Consider the following 22228-nt stretch of genomic DNA (forward strand, 5'->3'; position numbering starts at 1 on the left):
CAACTATTTAAATAAACTTTTGTAAAGATAATGAGTTGCATTAGGTAGAAATATTTGTATAAAATGGAAGTAAATAAATTACATAACCCAGCTTGTGTTTGACACAGCTAGAAGCAGTTTTCTCCAAGACACAGATTATTCCATAATTACGCCTTAATGAAGTTCATGCCTCTTTGCTCTGAAGGGTTTGCCCTTGTCCGGAGCACAGGAGGAAGCAGCAGGTTATTTGGACGTTACATGATCCAGGCTGGCATGTTTGTACTCCTCAAAGCTCCTCTCTGATCAGTGGGTTCTGCACCCATAAAGGATGAGGGCAATGCCACCAAAAAGGTCTGTAAGAAATCAGAGAGTCCATTCCTGTGATTTCAGGCTGGAATGTCGTGTGTGATAATTACTATGTAATCTTTCCAGGCACCTTGCTTTGATTCCTGGAGAGTCTCACCTTTATTTACAGCTACAGCATGTGTTAATTAAGACAGTCAAAAAAGAAGAGTATTTTTTTTTTTTGGGAAGAGCTTTACTGCAGAGTGCTGCAGACAACTCCATGGATTGATTGCTGGATGCTCCTTGAGGCACCCCTCAGACGATCCCAAGCATTGCCCATCTTCCCTCAAACACACAAAAGGAGGTGCAGGAAGGAGCTGTGGATTTAGGGGGTGTTGGAGGACCTTCCCTGGTTCTTTCTGTCCCCTCTGCTGAATGAGGATAACACATGGCAAGGAGGAATACTGAGATCCCTAATTTGAGTTTAGTTTAGGCACCTAAATACACGTTGGCATGTGTCAGTGGGAAATCTGATTTTGGTGTTAAAGGTACAACTTTCCCTCTGGTGATGCCTCAGGTTTCAGCTTTTCTATTTTTCAGGTTCTGCGCTGCTTTAGTGTGTGGATCTGGACTTCATGTTATGTGATGGTGAGCTCTGTGCACAGAGCAGGGAGACAAAACAATTCCTGTTCTAACTGGGACCAAGGACAAATGATCCAAATCTCAGCCCAAGAGCACAAACACCGTGGGCTGGAGAGAGAAAAACAAGGATGGGACTGCATGGGCTAAAGCTGGAATGGGACAATGAACTGCAAGATGCAAATGGAGCAGAACTGATCCCAGTGAGAGACCCCGTACCCGGCCGTGCATTTTAGGGCCATTTTGGTTCATCTTGGGTGCAGCCCTGGCTGGGCTCTTGTGCTGCCCAAGGTGCATCCATTGAGGAGATCCTTTTAATAAATCCCTGCTTTATTCTTTAACTCTGTCCAGCCTCAGCTCAGCCTTCACAAGGCATCACTGGGAGGGGACAGGATTAGGGGTGTCTGGGAGCATTTCCTGAGTGTGCAGGAGGGTTTCTAGAGAAGCAAAAATCTGGGACAGGATCTTCTGCAGAGTCCAACCAAGTAGCCTTCAGAGCCTGCTGGTCATCTGCTCTTTTGCAGGTGGTAGAGGTTTGGGGTTCACATGGCTTAAATTGGGATTTCTAATTGTGGAGGTGTGGGGACACCTCATTTTAAGCTGGATAAATAACAGTTGGTTTGGTCTGGTGGCTGTGGAGCTGCATTGCTGTAGAGATGGGTCACAACTTTGTGTTCCTGAGTTGGAAGGGACCCACAAGGGTCACTCCTGACCCTGCACAAGACAACCCTCAAAATCACCAAATAACCCAGCTCCCAGATGAGGAGCTGGATTAATTTCTGGTTTCCTTTGCTCCTTCTCTGCTCGTACCCCCAGCGAAGGGGCAGCCTGGGAGGGAAGTTCAGCACAGGCTTCTGCCAGGGCTGGAACAAATGAAACAAGGGTGATGATGCCTTGGATGTGAGAGTCACAGAGATTTCGGTGGGTTTCACTGATTTTCATTGGGGACTTCATTCCTGCCTCCTTCCTGCCCTGCTGGACCTGTCCTGTCACCCTTGCCTGCCCTGTGTCCACAGGCAGGACTGAAGCACCCACCTGCCCTGTGCCAGGGATGGCTCCTTGCAGCCCTTCCCAGCTGCTCTGTCTTTCAGGAGATTATTTCTGGCACGCTCTGTCAGGTTTCTTGATTTTCTTGCTGCAGGTAGTTGTGAAACAGCAGCTGTTCTGCAAGTGCCACTGCTGGGCTGGCACTCGTTTGCCTGCTCCTGTGGGGAGGAGGGAGAGGGAATTAAGGACAGACAAGAAAAAGAAGGATTAAAGTCAATGGAAGATCCCTCTGCTTCTGTGAGAATTGAGTTTTGCTCAGGACAAGCCCTTATTCTTTAATGTTTTTTTTTGTTGAAGCATGTCTGTTGTTTCCTCTGAAGGAAGAAAGGGTCACTTTTTCCACACTGCTGACGTGAGCTGTGAATCACAGTGGTTTTGGGAAGGTGCTGTCACTGGGACCAGTCACCTGTCAGAATATTTGCTGCCTTCACCATGATGTCCTGAGGTATTTTACAGCCCATGTGCCAAAGGGCTGGGTATGACCACAGCTCAGAATGCACTTCTGGTGCTTCTGCAGGGGCGTGGGCAGGAAGGATTGGCTCCTTAAAGCTTTGGGTTTCCAGGCAGTGCTGTACGTAGCCTATGGATGGGAGGTGATTTTACTACAGGAAGGAAATGTGTCAGCACGTAGCAAAACATGGCCTGGCAGCCAAGGGGGTTCTGCTCTGGTGCTCCAGCCACAAGGAAGGCACAACTCTGGAGGGGCATGCAGAGAGCTGAGCAGGTTCTGTGGATGCTGGCAGTGCTGGGGAGCTCCAGGGAGCTGGGGCTGGTGCTGCCCTGCCTGTGCAGGCACGTGGAGCCTGTGTGGGAGTTCCTGCAGCAGCTGAGCAGGGCTTGAAACCCAGCACTGAGGAAACACGAGCTGGGGTGCCCGGGCTCACTGCCCCTCCACAGGGTGCACATCCTTGCAGAACTCATATCCTTGTCTTTGCTAAGGATTTGCAGCCTCATGCCTGGCTGCTGTGGAGCCCCAGGGCTTTCCAGAGCTGTGGCAGTGTATCACTGCTGCTCAGCATTGGCTGAACACTGTCTCCTATAAAGAATTTAGGTTTGTGTGACATGAGCTGGCAAATCAAGATGTTGTTTTTGCTTGGTGGCAGTGTTTGGATATCCACGCTGTGCAATTTCCTGCAGAAACTAGATATTGTCTGCATGTGTTCCCAGCCTGTTTGTGTTTTAAAGCCTGGGTGAAGCTGCAGGTGTGCTGGGCTCATCCTTGGATCTGCACCTCAGAAGGGATGGGCACTTTCAGGGTGACTGGTCCTGTCCTCCCCTGCTTGTGGCTTTTGTATAGACCTTTGCCACACATGGCAATAAATTTGTCTGCTGTTGAAAAAGAGTCACTGGAGAGACTACAGAATATACAGACTACAGAAAAGGGTGAAACAGAAAGGTGCCTAATACTCAGAACCCAACCCCCAGCTCCTTGTAAAAAGATTCAGGGTTTGGTCCATAAACGGGGACAAAGGGAACCTTTAGCTGCTCCTGCTCTGCTGAGTTTTGATCCCTGGTATAAAGGGGTGAGCACCCTTGGGGAGAGCAGGGTGGGCAGGCAGAGGAGACACAGCTGTGTGGGCACCTGTGCCTGCTCAGCCCCATCCCTGGGGCAGGGGCAGGAGGTGAGAAGCTCATCAGCAGTGATGCTAATGGGGTGCAGTGTTGGCTCCCTGTGTGGCTGGAGTGTGGCTGGCTGAGCAGGCCCTGGAGCAGTGGGAGCTGCCAGCCTTTGGCAGGGCACAGCCACGCTGGGCACTCGGGCATTGCCAGCAGGGGCTGAGCTCCCATCCCTTCCCCTCAGCTGCTTTAGTGTCCCTGTGGGATGGTCCTGGCAGGCTGGCCTTGGTCAGCTGTGGATTTGAAACCTTGGGTTAGGAGATGAGGAACAGCTGGGCTGCACAAATGCAGGATAACTCAGCAGCATCCCCACCAAGGCAGCACCCACCCAGACGCCCCCAGTTCCTGCAGGGCATGGCTGTGTGCCAGCCTGGGCTCAGTGTGTGCTCTGCCTGCTGTGCAGTGGCTCTGGAGGAGGGTAAGAGTGAATTTTGGTTGTTGCTGTTGATGAGGAGAACAGCAGAAAGGTGTCAGCCTGTCTAGGAGGCACCTTGTGACTTTGGAGTGTTCTGCACCAACCTTGTGAGGGAAAAGTAAAGTACAGGCAGGTGTCAAACTACCAAAAGTTCTCTGTGTGACCCCTAAAAGTGCCTTTCTGGGGTGAAAAGCCCCAGCCTGAGAGCAGGCCAGGCCTGTAGCAGTCACTGTGGTTTTCTAGAAATACCAGAGCAGTTTTTTCATGTGCCTAAAGGCAATTTAGTATACAGCCACTGGCCTTCCTGAGCTGGATATCCCGGAGTGCTGTGATGGACAGAGGCACAGCAGGTGTCATTGGCCTGTTTGGGACATCACACCTTCCAACAGCCAGAAACTGGATTGATTTTATGGAAAAACAGTGCAAAAGACTTTTCAAGGAATGGTTTGCTGCTGAGGGCAAAGACACTTGTACACTTGATACCTGGGGCTCTAGAGTGAGACTTGTCACCAATTTCAAAGCAAGGCAGGGAGATACCTCACCTTGTACTCAAAGGCTGTGCTGGATGAGGTGGGTTTTCCACAATAAGGTGCCTGGGGAGTTGAGAGCCAAGCCCTATGCTTGTGTGGTTGCATTCAACTGCTCTGAGGAAAAGGGGAAAGGAGGACAAGGGTAAATTCCACCCATGCAGCTGCCTGAGAGGAACAGGTCACTTGGGATCTGTTTGGAGGTAGAAGTAGGGCTGGAAGTGAGACAATGAAGTAGAGGTAAGGTGTTCTTTGACATCACCAGGGCCACATCAGGGAGTTGCTGAGTAACCTGCTGAAATAATCCCTGAAAATGTTGGAGCAGAACGGGTTGCTGCCTGTGCTCCGAGTCTCTGCTTGTGAATTTGGGGCTGGCGTTGGCACCCAGCTCTTTGTTTCTAATCCTCTGAATGTGCTGAACCTACATTAGCACAGAATGCCAGACTGGGAGGTCTGTAACTATGGCAGTGTCCTCCAAAGGTGACCCTCTGCTGCTCACCTCAGCGCTGGCACCGGTGGGTGCCGTGGAAGGTGGCACTCCTTTCTTCTCGTAGTAATTCCATGTCAAAGAGGAAATATAAATAAACTCCCCAAACAAAAGGAGCAAGGAAAAAATAATTCTTTCAAACATTTGAGCAGGAACAATAGGGTAGGATATGCACTCTCTGGGGAGGGGTAATGGCTGAAAGCGATAGGAGCACAGTGCTGCCTTGGTCTGTACCTAGCTGGGCTCAGCGAGGATTATTTATAGCAAATGTTATGGCAGAAGCATGTGTGACCTGCAGGCTCCCAGCTAGGGGAAGAGCTTTCCTGTGCTGTCTCTGAGATACAATAGACAATTATTTAGACACTATCTTTGTCTCAAGATATAAACAATTAAACGCTGGCTACTGATTTCTGCTCTGATGTTCAGACCATGCTTTCTTGCTTAGGGATTTGTGGAGAAGGCAAGGATTTTTGAGAAATATCACAGCTGTGAAGTTCCTGAGGCATCTCTACCAAACTGACTAATTGGGAATGCAGAGCAATGTCACAAGCACCACGAAGCTGTTGCCTCCAAAGGTTGGTAGGCAGTGGTTCAGTGTTGTTCAGCTGACATTAATGGGGTGTGGATGGGTGTAGACCCCTGAATCTGCCTGTTCCATTGTGTTTTGGCTCATCACTATGGTATTAAAGTACCTACAGCTGCTTCTGGATAGTAATTAAATGTTCTTACATATAATTAACTACTTTCAACTGACTGCTGAACAGTTCAAATAATCTACATGTAATGGCAGATATTTTGGTATTAGAATGGTGACAGTTGGTGCCAAATAGCTGGAGAGGTTGGGGAAACAGCTATTGTGCATCAAAACAACCTTGTGCTGGCAAATGACTCCTCCTTCAGGCTCCCTCCTTTTCCTGGGGGTCCCTGTCCATCCTGGCTGCCAGAACCAGAAGGATCCTTTTGGATCCCTTCAGGGCTCACCTCAGGTTTATTTTCTGTAGAGCAGAAGAATTTAGAATTGCAAAAAAGGGGAGATGTGTAGGGTGTTGCTGCTGTGGCTCAGTGGGCAGGGGGTGAATCTGCACCTGCAGTTCTTGGATCTGGAGGAACTTTTAGCACAGGTGCAGTGCCAGAGGTGTGTGGGCTTTGTGAGAGGCTTGGTCTGAAATCCACCTTCAGCAAGAACTGATCTATTATGTTCATTATTTCATTCCAGTTGTATTCCTGGGATTTTATATCTCTGTGTTTTTATCTGAGCTTCTGCTCAGCTTTGCACAAGGAGTTGGGTTCTGGCTCTCTCCTTCCTTGTGTGTGTAAAGCTGATCCTGGCTTGGTGTAAGGTTTTAGGGCTCTGTGTGCTGCAGAGGCCAGGGCTGGTGCCCTGTTCAGCTCCTGGCAGCTCCCTGCAGTGCCAGCCCGTGTCCAGTGTGGAGCTGTGGTGTTTGCAATGAGCTGCTCCCTGCCTGGCAGCACCAGCACCGGCACAGTTTGTCTGACAGATGCAGTGGAGCAGCTCTCTCTCCCCCTTGGCTGCAGGCAAAATGAGTCTCCTGCTCTAATTTCATTGTGTTTGGCCATCTCACAAACTCTAAAGCTCCCTGAAATGGGAAGGAAGTAATGTTTAAATTATACATGAGTGAACTGATTTACTCAGCCTGAAGTTTTGAGTTCCGTCCTTATAAATACAGGGCTGGAGCTATCAGTCTGTGCATCCATCCTTCTGCCTGGTGAAGATTGAATTAGCAGGAGCACAAATGCAGATCCAGGACTGTAAAAGCTTTGGCTTAAACCAGTGCAAACCATGTGGGGCAGATGCTGCTGCCACAGGGAACGTGTCCTCTTTGTCTGGGGTTATCTTGTCTGCTAGTCTGCTCTCAGTGATGGAGCAGACCATTGCTGCAGGGTCCCTTCTGCCACTGGCAAGTGGTGAAGTCACCATCCCTGGAAATATTAAAAGAGTGTGTGGATGTGACACTTGAGGACACGATTTAGTGGTGGTGGTGGTGCTGGGTTGATGGTTGTAATAGATCTTGGAGGTTTTATCAATCTTAATGATTCTGTGATTCTAAAACTCAGTGTTTTGATAATGTCTGTCCATTCCTGACTGGGAAGGGATTCAGACTGCTCCTCTGTCTGTCTCCTGCTCCTAATGGAGGGGTTTAGCTTCCTGTGGAAGGGATTTTGCAGAGCTTGTGAAATGCTGGTTCAATTCTCTGGTCACTTCCTATGGGCACGGGCCCCGCGCTCCTTGGGGACCCCAGTGCCGGAAAGTCGTAACTGCGCTCGCTGATGGGCTGGAGATCCCTTTTGCAGATGTTTCACCCAGGTCTCTCCTTCCACCTCGATTGAAAGAAATGAACAATCAGGCTGCAGTGCTGCCATGCCTGGCTGGGGCCCAGCAGCAAACCGTCCTCCTTGACCCAGAAGCGAGGATGCTGAGTTTTTGTAAGGGCTGCACTGGTTTATAGGGTGGGGATCTGCCAGGTGGGCAGGGACCTGATCATCAGGCTGCATCCTCAGGGTGTGCTCTGTGAGCAAACACAGCTCTGCCCTTGGTCCTTGGATGCGGCACCCAACAAGTCTGAAATGTCTGCGGAGACATAAACAGAAAGGGGGAGAAGTCACGATTCTCTCCCTATTTGTTTGACCTAAATACATTGAAGTAACTGTACCCCCATGAAAGAGATAATTTCCTGACGCTGGAGAGCTTAACATCTGTTTCCTCCCATTTTTTTTCAGTGGTAGAACATGGTAACGGAAGAACTGGCGGGGTTTTCTTTCCTCTTTTTCTTTTGTATAGCAAGAGGCGCTGCATGCTTGGGCTAAATACGCTCTCCGAGAGCAGACAGGTTTCTCTCAAGGGTTATATGATCATTTGTTCTCTATTTTCTCTCCTTCCTGCCTCCCCCCGCCCCTCCTGGAGAGGAGCGGATACAGCGAAGCCCAGGCAGGACTTCCTTAGCTCAGCCATGCCTCTGGCAGGCTGCGCCGCGTGCCCTCTCCCTGTCACCCCCCTTCCCCGAGAAACAATGGCCAAAGGCTCCTTCTTGTTTGTTATTTTGGATCCTGCAGAGGAAGAGCCGAATGGAAGATCGTGTCCCCGGGGGCCCTCGGTGCATTCCAGCTCTGACAGGGCTCGCCGAGGCTGTTGGTGCCTGGGCCGCAGCGGCCCCGGGCCTTTCGCTCCAGCCTTGTGCTGCTGGGGGGGACACTGGGCTTGGAAACAAATTTAGCACTGCTGAGGGGTGAGAGGAGAGGGATGGAGAACCTTGGAGGGGTGTCTGGAGTCACTGCTCCACAGTGAGTGCAGATCCTGTCCTTGGAACATCCAGCACAGCGCAGGTTGTCACAGTGCCAGGAGGAGCTGGGCTTTACTGCTGACTCTTCTGACATGGTTTGAACCCCCAGCTTCTCCTTTGCACATGGGGGGCACTGAGCCTCAGACCCTCTCTGCCTCTGGCTCCAAAACCTCCAGGATGACCTTGGGTCTCTCCAGGTGCTTTGAGCCAGCAGCTCTGTGGAGGAGAGCATGGTGTCTGGCATGTGATCCTGTCTAGGCTGCCCCAAGGGCAGCCCCACCACCAATTTCCTCTTTGTTCCCTTCAAAGGTTTGTTGTTTCTCAGGGCCCCGGTCAAAATAGTTCTTTCAGGTCACTTGATAGAAGGGATTTACCATTGCCTGGAACCTGGAATATCCCACAGCACCAAGGGATCCTGGAAGCACAGAATGGTTTGGGTTGGAAGGAACCTTTGAAACCATCTCATTCCACCTGTGCCATGGGCAGGGACACCTTCCACTATCCCAGACTGCTCCAAGCCCAGTCCAGCTTGGCCTTGGACACTTCCAGGGATCCAGGGGCAGCCACAGTTTCTCTGGGTACCCTGTGCCAGTGCCCTCTTAGTGTTTCAGAGCACTAAAAATACTTTTTTAAAAGTTACTTCTGCTTGTTGCCCAAAACCTGCAGAGATCTGAAGATTTCAGGAATTGTGTGGTGCCTGCCTGGCAAACAGCCTGAACTGTGTGCTGTTGAATGAGCAGTTTCTTTCCATCATTAGGGTCCCTTGAGAAAACTCAGCCTGGATCAGGCATCAGGCTAATCCTAATTTCCTAACTGATGCTTCCTTTCTAGTAAGCCTTGCTACCCTGCTGCCTTTGGACCTGGTGTCGTGGTTTAGCCTGGTTTTGCTCTGCTTGTGGATAACTTGTGTAGGGCATCTCAGCAGCAGGTGATTGCCCATGCAAAGTGTCACTCCCTGAGGAGTGGCTTGTGACAGCCCTGATTGCTTGGGCCTGATTCAGTGTCCTTTAAGTCTATGAGAACTGTCAACTTTAGTGGGTGTTCCCTGGGCCTGTGCTGTTATTTCTGCTGGCTGTCTGCTAAATCACACTGAAAAGGAGCAAAATTGCTCTTACTCCCACCTGTATCGTGCAGGAAGAGCCTGTTGCCAAGGGAATGTTGTGCAACCAGGAGTGAGATACAGACACCTATTTCTTTCTTAGACATTGGGATAAGGCAAAAAATATGGAAAGAATTTGGAGGGAGAGTCGTGGCTGTAGATACAGATGTTTGTGTAACACACCTGGTGCCCTTGGCTGGGGATTTTATTAATCTCAGTTTATTCATCCCCCTCAGTGACCTGGAAAAGGAAAGTGAATTTTCAGAATGAAGGGCTGCTTTGGGAAGAGCAGGGCAAGGCAGGGACCCACACAGCCCCTGTGCACTGGAGCTGTTGGCAGTGTTTGGTTGGTAGCTGGAGTTTTATAAAACCATCTTCCCCTCCAGGTGAGATTGTGTGTGTTTTGGAGAGCAAACACACAAGCCTTTGGTCTCCAGACCTGGCTGAGCCACCCTCCTTAGGCTCAGGTAATCTGTGGGCAGTGGAAGAGGTGGAAGGAAATTGTGTTTTCTGTGGTTAAAACCCTGCTTTAAGTGATGGTGGTCCTGCTTTTAGTTGTTGGGTGGTGACTTGCTACGACTTGACATCTGCAACTGCAGCTCAAGGAGGGGAAAAATAAACATGTGGTTGACAAGTGGTGTTGTTTTCTGACTAATAGCTGTTCCCACAGCATTTCTTCAAAACCTCTTTCCTCTGCACTCCAGGAAGGTGAGCAGTGGTTCATCAGACACTCTCAGGGCTGCTTTCCTCCATATTCAAATTTTATTTTGTCATGATGGGCCTAAATGCCCCCGAGGCCTTGTGGTTTGGTTGGTAAAGCCACCTTTGCCCTGCTTGGCTGGTGGGAAGCACAGGTTGCCCCAGGCAGCTGCTGCAGGTGTTTGCAGAGCAGATTTGGGCTCCTGCTCAGGGAACACTGAAGGAAGGTGGCTGAAATTTGCCTCGAGGGTGGGAGGTTTGCTCTGGGTGGGGCAGTGCCAGTCCTGGGGCTGGAGCTGGCTTAGGGGCAGTGCTGGGCTGTGGGCACTGAGGAGGCTGTGCTGGGAGCTGGCTCCTACCAAGGTCAGCCTGTGGTTTTGATGCCTTTTAGTTTTCATGTTTTCCAGACTCTGTACTGCATTGGTGTATAACTCTGAACTCCATATAAAGTGTCAGCAGCTCTCCTCACACCTCAGTCACACAGAACAATCCTTTTCCAGCCCCAGAACCAAGGACACCTCTGCAGCTTCAGGCCCAGAAAGTGCAAACAACCAAGAATTGAGGAGAGCAAACTGGGAGGATGGGACTGCATCACCTGGAGCTGGAATTGGACAATTAACCCCAACATGGAAATGGACCAAAACTGATAAAACTTATAGTGAGAACTTGTGATCCTCATCCAGCTTAGGTGTAGCCCTGGCTGGGCTCTTGTGCTGCCCAAGGTGAATCCTGTGAAGGCCTTTTAATAAATCCCTGCTTTATTCCTTTAACTCTGTCCAGCCTCTGCTCCAGGAGCCTCTCAAGGCATCAGTTTCAGTGTGTGCAGTCCTGCAGGTGTGACTGGGGGCATTCAAACACCAACAAGGTGCTTTTGAAGATGAGGAGAGGGTCAGGTGAGCCTGTGATGGAAGGGGAGATGGAGAGGAGGAACCAAATATAGGTCACAGAATGGGTCTCCTCTCTGCTTGCTCGGGTCTGGCTTCATGGTGGCAGCTCTAATTTACATCTGCTTTAAAGCTGCTTAAAAAAAGTAATACAACCCCTCCTTATTTAATTTTAAAGCCACCCATGTGCCCTGTGATTCTGAATTCTGTTGCTTCTCTGGGGAGGGCTGTGCAGGATCTGTCCCTTGTTATGGGCTCTCTTTTGCCTGCCACATGAGGAACAGCCTGTCTCCTCTGTGCTAGCATCCCTCCAAAGACTTCACAGGCAAGCCTCTTCCCTTTGAATCTTCTTTCCTCATGCAGGATCCACCCAGCCAAAAACAATAAAACATAAAACTGGAAAGAGAATACAAACAAAAAACCAGGGCCACTTGTGATTTCTGTCTTTTGCTGCCAGTTGGCTGCACGACTTGAAACGACTGAAGTGCTCTTTTTTTTTCCCCCACCACTCCTTCCAACCCATTCCAATGTGTTAGTCTTTAAGTTGCAGCGGGAATGTCTGGGAATAACTCACATCCCAAAGTGACAGCCTGAGAAATGAGGAGCTGGTCTCCTCCTCAGGCACCAGATGGAGGAACTGTCCTGCTCAACCCTTGGTTTTTTGGGAACAAAAGCTTCTGTGGTCTCTGCAGGGACCCATGGCAGCACAGCTCCAGCATGAATTTCTGCTGCAGGGTTTAAATGGAGGCAGGTGGTGCTGAGGCCCAAAAGTGCCTGGGGAAGGAGGTTCTCTCTTAACACCTCCATGGTGAAGGAGGTTCTCTCTTAAAACCTCCATGGTGGTGGGTACAGGAGGCTGAGTAAAGAGCCAGCTAGAGCAGAGCATCAGCACTGTGCTTGGGCTGGGTAACTGGGGTGAGGCTGGAGGTACCCACTGAGCTGGGGGACTGCACAGGCTGTGTATGGTTGGGCTGGGGAGCTGTGGGGTCTGTCTGGCAGTGGGATAGACCCCACAGGGCATTCAGGGTGTGTAATTGTAGGGTGTGCTTGGCTGTATCCAGTGATACTGTGCAGCTGTGGGGTGTATTTGGTAGTGCCCATTTAGGATGTGTAATTGTGGGGTGTATTTGGCTGTATTCCTTCAGGATGTGTAACTGAGTGGGGTGTATTTGGTAGGGTACATTTAGGTTGTGCAACTGTGGGGTGTATTTGGAAGTGTACATTTAGGGTGTGAAGTTGTAGGGCGTGCTTTGCTGTATCCATTGATGCTGTGCAGCTATGGGGTATATTTGCCAGTGCCCATTTAGGCTGTGTCACTGTGGGGTGAGTTTGGCAGTGCCCATTTAGGCTGTGTCACTGTGGGGTGTTTTTGGCAGTGCCCATTTAGGCTGTGTCACTGTGGGGTGTTTTTGGCAGTGCCCATTTAGGCTGTGTCATTGTGGGGTGTATCTGGCAGTGCCCATTTAGGCTGTGTCACTGTGGGGTGAGTTTGGCAGTGCCCATTTAGGCCGTGTCACTGTGGGGTGAGTTTGGCAGTGCCCATTTAGGCTGTGTCACTGTGGGGTGAGTTTGCCAGTGCCCATTTAGGCTGTGTCATTGTGGGGTGTATCTGGCAGTGCCCATTTAGGCTGTGTCACTGTGAGGTGTTTCTAGCAGTGCCCATTTAGGCTGTGTCACTGTGAGGTGTTTTTGGCAGTGCCCATTTAGGCTGTGTCACTGTGGGGTGAGTTTGGCAGTGCCCATTTAGGCTGTGTCACTGTGGGGTGTTTTTGGCAGTGCCCATTTAGGCTGTGTCACTGTGGGGTGAGTTTGGCAGTGCAGATTTAGGCTGTGTCACTGTGGGGTGAGTTTGGCAGTGCAGATTTAGGCTGTGTCACTGTGAGGTGTTTCTAGCAGTGCCCATTTAGGCTGTGTCACTGTGAGGTGTTTTTGGCAGTGCCCATTTAGGCGGTGTCACTGTGGGGTGAGTTTGGCAGTGCCCATTTAGGCTCTGTCACTGTGGGATGAGTTTGGCAGTGCAGATTTAGGCTGTGTCACTGTGGGGTGAGTTTGGCAGTGCAGATTTAGGCTGTGTCACTGTGGGGTGAGTTTGGCAGTGCAGATTTAGGCTGTGTCACTGTGAGGTGTTTTTGGCAGTGCCCATTTAGGCTGTGTCACTGTGGGGTGAGTTTGGCAGTGCAGATTTAGGCTGTGTCACTGTGAGGTGTTTTTGGCAGTGCCCATTTAGGCTGTGTCACTGTGGGGTGAGTTTGGCAGTGCAGATTTAGGCTGTGTCACTGTGAGGTGTTTCTAGCAGTGCCCATTTAGGCTGTGTCACTGTGAGGTGTTTTTGGCAGTGCCCATTTAGGCGGTGTCACTGTGGGGTGAGTTTGGCAGTGCAGATTTAGGCTGTGTCACTGTGAGGTGTTTTTGGCAGTGCCCATTTAGGCTGTGTCACTGTGGGGTGTGTTGGGCACAGGCAGTGTCACCAGTGTCTCCACCACAGCCCAGAGCAGGGCCAGCAGCGCCTCACACGGTGAGGGGCTTTTTTGCCCTCTAATAAAGGGCAAAAATGGCCAAGAGGAGTGAAGGGGAGATACAGAAAGGTGAGAAGCAGCTCTGTGAGCCCTGAGGCTGGTGAAGATGGTGAGGATGAGGTGCTGAGCAGGGGTTGATCCCTGGCAGCAGTTGTGGCCTGTGCAGGCCCCACACAGGAGCAGGTTCTCCTGACGAGAGTGGGACCTGTGATGGCTCCACAAAGCAGGAATGGGACCTCTGGAGCCTCCACACAGGAGGAGGGGGATGTTCCTGGTAGGAATTGTATCCTGTGGAGCTGATTCGTGGCAGAAATTGTAACAAGTGGAGGCCCCGCACAGGAGCAGTTCTCCTGACAGGAGCCGTGGCCTGTGAAGGCCCCACGGGAGCCTGGGCTAAGTGTGAGAAGGAAGGACGACTATCACGACCCAACCATACCTGTCCCAGTTCCCAATCCTTCTGCACCCCTTGGTGGGAGGTAGATCCCCTCAGAAATGGGGAAGTTGAGCCATGGTGGGTGGGGGTAAGACATTGTGTTAGTTTTATCTTTGTTTCTCGTTATCCAGATCGGTTGGCAATAAATCGAATTGCCAGGGATTGGAAAGTGGTCACTGTATTTTTATAGCAGCCCATCAGCTTTTTCCTCTTGTTTTCCCGCTTGCCTGGGGTGGGCAGCACAGTGAGTGAACATCTGGCTGCCCACCGCAGCAGCAAACACTCATTTCTGCTACTCTAAGCACAGCTGGTGCCAAAAATACTTGGCCCAAGCCCTGTGGCAGGGCTCATGGAACGCCAGATGACTGTTGTCCATAAAAAAGAGGGATGCTGGTTGTTTCTCTTGGCTGTACTCTGCTTCCGTGGTGCCTCTGCCATCCCTGGGGGTCTCACGGGTTGTCCCTTGTTGGAGGCAGACATGGTGGCAAGGTAGGAACAGACTTATCTGACTGAATGCAAGGTTCATGAGATGCCCAGGGAGTAGCTGCTGCATTAATGACCTTAGTTTTATCAGAAATAACAAGTTTAAATGTTTTTAGTAGATCTGGGGCCTGTTCACAGTGCTAGTGTGGCTCTCCTGCTGCCTGGGGGTAAGTGGAGAGTTTCTCCATTGTCAAATCCATGCCTTGGGGGCTCACTATTTCTTTCTTCTTCCTCCTAAGAGTAGGATTGGAAATTGAGGGAATTTAACCCAGTTGAGTGCTTGGCATGTGGTTCTGCTTTCTAGACAGCAAACCCAGGACCAGCAGATCCAGCCCCATGAAGCTGTAATATCAAGACAGGGCAGATGTGTTCCAGGGGAAGGGAAGCTTTAGGAACTGAGCAGGAGTTCAGCTGTATTCCCACAGCTGCTTCAGAGTGGTTTCCATTGCTGCTCTGGGTGGGGGAACTGGATTTTTAATCCTGTCCACTGGAACTCACTTGAGGGGAACACATTTTTTGTAGTGTTGAGTGGTGGCCAAGCAGCTTTCATTGAGCAGACCAGTGCCAGGAGGGATTCCCATGCTGGTGCCATCGCTACTGTATGAAAAACCTGGCTTGGATATTCCACGAGTTTTCTGATGCTGTAGTATTTTAGAGTTGCATTGCTTCCAGGAAAAGGGTCATCCTGACTTTTCTTTGAATGGCTGCCTGGAGAGACTGAGCTATTGGGAGCATGGTGCCAGTTCTGGCAGGTGGGGATGGTGGAGATGACAGTGGCATGTGCAGGGGCACTGACTGGAATTTCCTCTCTCCTCTCTGCCATGAACTCTGATGCATTTTGAGTCTCTGCAACTTGCAAAGCGAAGATGTGATTCATGGAATCCTGAGCATACTTTGTGGTAACTTTATTAGCGCAGGAAGTTTATTTGTGGTCACTGAGTGTTCAGTCATTTAAAGCAGATTTAAGTAGCTTTAAAATTTATATGGTTTGGAAGCAAAATTTCAGCCTCCCTGGAATCAATGGGGAAAACCACCACCGCCACTGGGTGGTTCGACTTGTGATGCTTTAAGAAATGTGTCTTCTAAAAGTTTTCTGCTCTAATTGCATTCCTTTGTTCTTTTCCCTTAAAGTCTTGTGAAGAAAACAATCTGAGGACCATGCATCTGTGACTCCTGGAACCAGCCTGTGAGCCAGGGCGATGGAAGTTCTAGAGGGCCTCCAGCGTACTGCTTCTGTGAGCATTCCCAATGGATGTGCCAACAGGATTTCCCAAGGAAACATGGAGGGAGGGAGCACTGATGCCTTGGAGGCCTGTGGTGCTGAGCACTGCGCCTCTGGCGACGCAGTCCCCGGAGAGCAGGAGGAAACACACAGGTATAAGAAGACAACCAAGGGCAGCCGGATCTGGAATTTTGTCAGACGAAGGAAAGGACTCTCTACGAATAAAGACAGGCCCCAGTCCATGATTCTGCTGGGAGTTGCCTCTGAGGCATCAGAATTAAAAAAGCCATCCTTCATGGACAGGGTACGCTCGTCAAAAAAGGGAAGATCCTCCAGGACACCCAAGAACGTGGATTTGAGAGCATCCAGAGTGCAGGACGTGTGTGACCCTGAGGAGGACCCTCATGGCAGTGGGCAGAGAGCTGTCTACAGGGTCAGGAAGCTGGGCGATGGCCGGAGGCCCTCCCGCCACTCCTACGCGGGCTACATCGAAGATTTGGACTCTTCTTTTGAGGACATAGAGCTGAACATCAGCATTCCTGAACTCGATGCCACTGAAAGTAAATGTCTCAGGGATATCAGTGGCAGATTACACGGTGAGGATAATGATGGTAACTGCCAGAGAATACCGGCCAGGAAGAGCGAGTCTTTGAATTTTGAACACGTTAAGAGTCCTGCAATTACAGAAGGGGACAATCAAAAGAGGTGTGCTGTGCTCCCGCAGGAGAGCAGGAGAGGAAGGAGCTCTGATGTCTGGAGCTATCTGAAAGGAATTTCATTAGCTAGCAAAGATAATTCAAAGCTCCCAGATCAAAGGGCTGAAACCAATTTCCAGAACTTAGAAAATACAACTGATCATTCCGCTTCTTACTTTGACTTTGATACAAGATGTGAGGAAAATCTCAGCCAGCGAAAAAAATCAAACGGTGCTGCCAAAGCCACTCACTTTGGGGGTGTTGTGAGGTTCTTAAGCAGCGTGGCCGAGGCGGCTCGGCGGCTGCGAGGCTCCTCGAGGGCGTTCTCCCCCGATGAGAAGAGGCCTCAGCGCAGTTTCCGCGGCCGCAGGCAGGACGTGGCCTCCCCCAGAGAGGGCTTGGTTATCGAGAACGAGAGCGCCAAGGCCTTCTGCACGGTGGGAGCCTGCCTGCAGTCCCCGGATTCGGGCACGTGGGAGAACCTGAGCTTTGAGAGTTTGGGGGGAAAGGAGCCCCTGCAGCACTGCAAAACCACAGATGGGCTGAAAGGCCTTGGTTCCTCTGGCCTGGACAGTGGCAGTGACAGGCTTAATGAAACCTCACCTTCTCCCTTTGGGCCAGAGCCATCCATGTCCCAAGTGGCAGAGCTTGCAGATGGCTCTTTCACTGAGCTGAACACCAAAGACCCCTCTGAGGATCTGGTTGAACTTCCACAGATGACTCTGGCTGAACCAATTGAGGACTTAGGCACTAATCCAGAGAAGACCCAGGTCATGGCCAGGGACCTGCCACCTTCTCATGATCTTTCTGTGAATAGTCTGGATACTGTGGACCTGGCCTGTTCTCCAGCTGCCAGTGGGGACTTTTCTGCAGAAACTGAAGTGCAGACTCACCTTCCACAGGCATCACCAACTAAATTTGATTCTGGGGATGTGGCTTGTGCCCCAGTGGTTGCTCAAGACATGGATCCATCTCCAACAGTTGCTCAGGAGCTTTCAGAGACAGAACTGGATAATCAGGACTTGAGAAATCCTGAGCTGCCTTTGCAAAACTTGTCTGGAAGTGAGCTGGAGTTTCAAGACACTGGCAGTACCCTGGAGAGGGTCGTGGGCAGGGACCTGGCACCTTCTCCTGATCTTCCTGTCAGTAATCTGGATGCTGCAGGCCTGGGCTGCTCTCCAGCTGCTGATGGTGCCTTTCCTGCAGTGACTGAAGCTCAGGCCCACCTTCCACAGACATCACTGACTAAACTTGATATTGAGGATGTGGCTTGTGCCCCAGTGATTGCTAAAATCGTAGATCCATCTCCAGCTGTGGCTCAGGAAATTTCAAGGACAGAACTGGATAATCAGGACTTGAGAAACCCTGAGCTGCTTTTGCAAGGAGGTGAGCTGGGGATTCAGGACCTGGGCAGTACTCCAGAGACATCACAGGTTGTGGGCAGGGATGTGCCACCTTCTCCTGATCTTCCTGTGAATGAGCTGGGCACTGTGGACTTGGACCATTCCTCAGCTGCCAATGGTGACTTCTCTGCAGCACCTGAGGCTCTGATCCGCCTTCCCCAGGCAGCTGTGACTGAGGAGCACCAAGACACTGGCAGTACTCTGGAGAAGAGTCAGGTCACAGGCAGGGACCTGCCACCTTCTCACGACATTCCCGAGAATATTCTGGATGCTGCGGACATGGGCTGTTCCGCAGTTGCCGACGTGGACTTTTCTGTAGTAACTTTTTTAAAGTGTTCCACAGTGAAAAGGCAGGGTTTGGAACAGCCTGGTGGCCGCATTAAAAAGCGGGGAACTGCTTCATTTGTGGAACAAAACTCTGTGGAGGTCATGGACAGAGTGGGAGAGTTTGACTGCAGCACGGAGTGCAGGCCCTTCCAGGTGCACGTCTCAAGGATTGTCTCTTCTGGACGCCTCAAAAATGGAAAGGTAGGAGCAGCTTTGTAAGGTTTGCAATAAGACCACGCTGTTGTACATCTCAAAAAGCTGGTTTGCACTGGAAAGCATTTTTTTACATCCCTCATTGGGATTTGAAGGAGGTTGTTCTGTGGATAGTGGCAGCAGACACAGCTCTTAGATCATTCTGAGTCTGAGCTCTTTAACCTCCAGAGCTGCTTCTTCTAAGACCCTTTGTGTGTATCAGTGTCTCCTGAAGAGGGTGTAGCAGTTTATGCATTCCTAGACACTAGCTTTAGTTTTTTTCCTCTCTGCATTTAGGTTCATTTGAAGTAGAAGCTCCTAAGTAGAGGGGTTTTAACAAACTGAGAGTTTTTAAATGTGCCATGGGCAAACAGAATTCAGCAATTGCACTTTGACCTCTGTGATTCCTTACCTTAAAGAGTTATAGGAGTGATGGGGTAGGTGATGAATGAGAGGTGGGCAGTGCTAGTGGCTCCAGTCATGGCAGGACATTCCTGTCTGGTACAAGCAAGTCTTTCAAAGCCCTTAAAATCTTCAGAACATGTAAGTGGACATTGCATTTTCAACTAGGTTCTGGGTGTTACAAATCTGTCTTGTCCAGCTTATTGCTATGAGACCTAAGTCCTGTGGAGCCAGTGTGAGGCCCAGCTTTAGGGTTCTTTTGGGTACCTGCTGGTTAGCTGAGGCTGGAATGAGGATTTTTTCTTTTTTCAAGGTGCCAGGTAGAAAAATAAGATTGATTTGTGAAGAAACTTTCTCTTTTCCTATTGGGTTTGGAGAGACAAGAGATATTCCAGAGGTGGTGACATTGTTGCCTGTTGGAAAAGGGGTCGCAGTAACTTCCAAGCAAAGAGGGGAAGTGTTTGAAAATTGGCAGCACATTAGAAATGCTGAGGGAAAGGATCTGAACTTCTGACTCGCAGCTAAAACAGGCAGCAGTATTGTTAGTTATTCCTGGTTTTGTTTTTCTGCTGTTTCTGTGTAATACAAAGAGTTACAGAAGCTCTCTGTGTAATCCCAGGCACTCCAGAGGAGTGAGTAGTGGTTGGTCACTTCTTGGGGTTTCTGGAAGAAACATTTTTAGGAGGAGCTCAGAAGAGCTGTGGTTTGATATCCCTTCACAGGGACCAAGCTGAAAACATTCTGGGCAGGAGCAAGATGAGAGTGGCACGAAAGGATGGAGTGGAGCAGAGGGAGAACCAGCACTCTTCTCCTGGAGCAGCCACATCCCTGCTGGGGGGGCAGGACCTGCCTGTCTGGTCCCAGAGCTCTCAGGGTACAATCCCAGCGCTCTCCCAGCTCAGCTGTGTGAACAGGAGATGCCCTAAGTCCCAGCTCAGCTGGTGCAGCTTATTAACACGACCAAGAAACTTAAATATGGTGCTTGAGATAACTGGACAGGAAACCTCCCCCGAGTTCCCGTGGAGTGTGGCGATAGCACACGGCCTCCAGGCTGCTGAGGCTTCCTCTGGCAGGGAGGGCTGGCTGCCTCCTGGGCAGGGGCTGCAGCAGGGGGAGGAAAGCACACAGCCCCCCCTGGGTTCTGGACACCTCCTGCACCCCAGGAACTCCTGCTGCAGGTCTGGCAGCGCACAGTGATCGGGTGGTGGCACCAAACCCAGAGCAAAGGGAGGCTGCAGGAGGGATCTCCTGGGCAGGAACAGCCCTGGAGAGTCTGCCAGCAGCTCCAGTAACAAATGACCTGAGATACCCCAGGGATTTGCTCGCCTATCTCCCATCAGGGAGCGGCACTCGGAAACACTTCACCAAAAATAAACATGGGAGAGGAGTAACTTCAGCCCAGCAAACTCCAGCCTCTTATTGTTTTAGGGCTCAGTCCATCTCTTTGCTGGCACCTGTTTCTCAGGACAGTCACTGGCCCTGCTGCCTCCACTCCAGGCTGCTCTGATTAACTGTAGGATTTGTATTTCAAGGGAAATGCTCAACCACAGGCAGGAGAAGGTGCTGCCAGGATGGGATGGCTTGGCCAGGCCAGCTGCCCTGAGCAAGTTCCCAGCAGTTTTACAGTGTGTGAGCAGAGTGGGGCAGAAAGCATTTCCCAAACAACTGAAACATTACCCCAAGAAAAGCATAAAAGTGCCTGTTCCCACAGAGGCTCCTGTGGGGAGATGGTGTGAGAAACTGAGGCTGGTGTAGCACAAGGGATGCTGGATGGGATTTAGGGGATGATCTGTACATTGCTTCTGTCAGTAAGTAAATCTTTTTAGTTGTATCTGCAATTAATGCACCTGGTTTTTGCTTTCCTGGTCTTGTCTTTTAAAATTCTAATGTCTTTGGGCAGAAGCTGAGCGATGATATGGGCAAGTAGTTTGGTAGGATTTGATCCTGGTGCTTTAAAGGAAATAGCATTGCAGCAGCATTTAATGAAAGCAGATGCAGAAAAGTAGAAAAGCACATCCCTGATGGTTGCTTTCAGTCCCCATCCCAAATTCTCATGTGTTCTGGGAACTTGTGAAACAGTAGAGATAAAATGTTTTGAAGAATTGGAAGAACAGTAAAGGTCAAAAAAATTGTCAGTGGAAAATGCATTACTCCATTCAGGCTGCTGCAGCTCTGGAGTCACAGTGCCATCCTTGTTCTGAGACATGAGACATGGAGTAAAAGATGTCATGGAGGTTTCACTGGGTTTTGGACAGTTTCATTTTCCATGGCTCCACTGAAGTGAATTATCCTCCTCCAACCTCTAAAACCACCACAGCATCCCAACAGGGAAAGTGCTGCTGCAGGAAGTCAGGCATAGCCCCAGGAGTTGCCTTTGAGCATTTCCAGTAGCTTGAGATGGTGTTCAGATGGAAAGCAGCTTTGATACCAGGTATTTTGCAATTCCAGCGTTCCATCAGGGTTCCAAAGTGGCTGGTGTGTCCATGGATAGGGTTTGTGGGTGATTTGATACCTCCTTTGGAGTGCCATGAGGAAAGGTTGCAAAATGGGCATCTGAATTCATATTTCAGGTATCAGTTTGGAGGTTTTAGGACTAAGAAATAAATGTCAGGTGTATTTCTGGCAGAGGTCCCTGCTTGTCCCAGGGCCATGACCAGGAGCATCTCTGGGCTCGTGTCACCCTCGCAGTGGCAGAGCAGAGGCTTTCACCGCAGTCTTTCTGTGCCCTCTGCTGGCTTGCTTGGGAAATAAGAGGTTATTCTGATGGACCAGAAAGCCAAAATCTTTTCCTTGGGTTCAGAATTTTATCTCCAAAGGGTTTGCAGGCTGCAGCTTGCTTCTGGCTGTTCTGCACCAGCCCCCAGTTAGGTTTGTGAGGCCGTTCTCTGGGGGAATCAGGATTGCCAGAAGTGTGCCAATGAGATTTTCCACAGGCTTGTCAGTCTTGGCAAAAGCTGTGTGTCCCATAGGATGAGGTGCCAGGCTGATGGGATGCTGGGTTTGGTTTCAGGGCTCTGTAAGGGACCATGTGCTCAAACTCCTGCATCACTGCAGATGTTTCCCTGGAGCAAGAGTTGAGGTTGTTCCTCTGAGTCCTGGCCTTGGATCCAAACTGTCTCAGTGCCACAAGGGCTGTCCCTGGTGCAGAGTGTGCTGCTGCTCCGAGTGGCCCACATGGATATGGGTGCTGTCAGGGCCTTGGGAGGCTGTTGGGGTTCCATGGGTGCTCTGTGTGGGAAAGCAGGAGCCTCTTGCTGCGGTGGGTCCGACTGGAAGTGCAGCATTGCTGATTTGCCTGAGTGTGCACATGCCAGGGGATGGGTTTGCAGATCTGCTGCCTGATAGCTGGGGCAGAGCTCAGATCCTCCCACAGCTTTGGGGTTTGGCTTTAGTGCAGCTCCAAGTGCCTTTTCACAAGAGGAAGATCCAGCAAAGTTCCCTGTTTTATCTGTGTTTGTGGAGAAATTGCAGGTGATGCCCAAAGTGACTTTTAGCTTGCGATTGGTTTATTGTGGGAGCAGCTGCAGAGATGGGATTGCTGAGTGGATTTATCCCTTTCCTCCCACTGCTGAATGGCA

This window comes from Molothrus aeneus, chromosome 14, assembly GCF_037042795.1.
Source record: "Molothrus aeneus isolate 106 chromosome 14, BPBGC_Maene_1.0, whole genome shotgun sequence".
NCBI lineage: Eukaryota > Metazoa > Chordata > Aves > Passeriformes > Icteridae > Molothrus > Molothrus aeneus.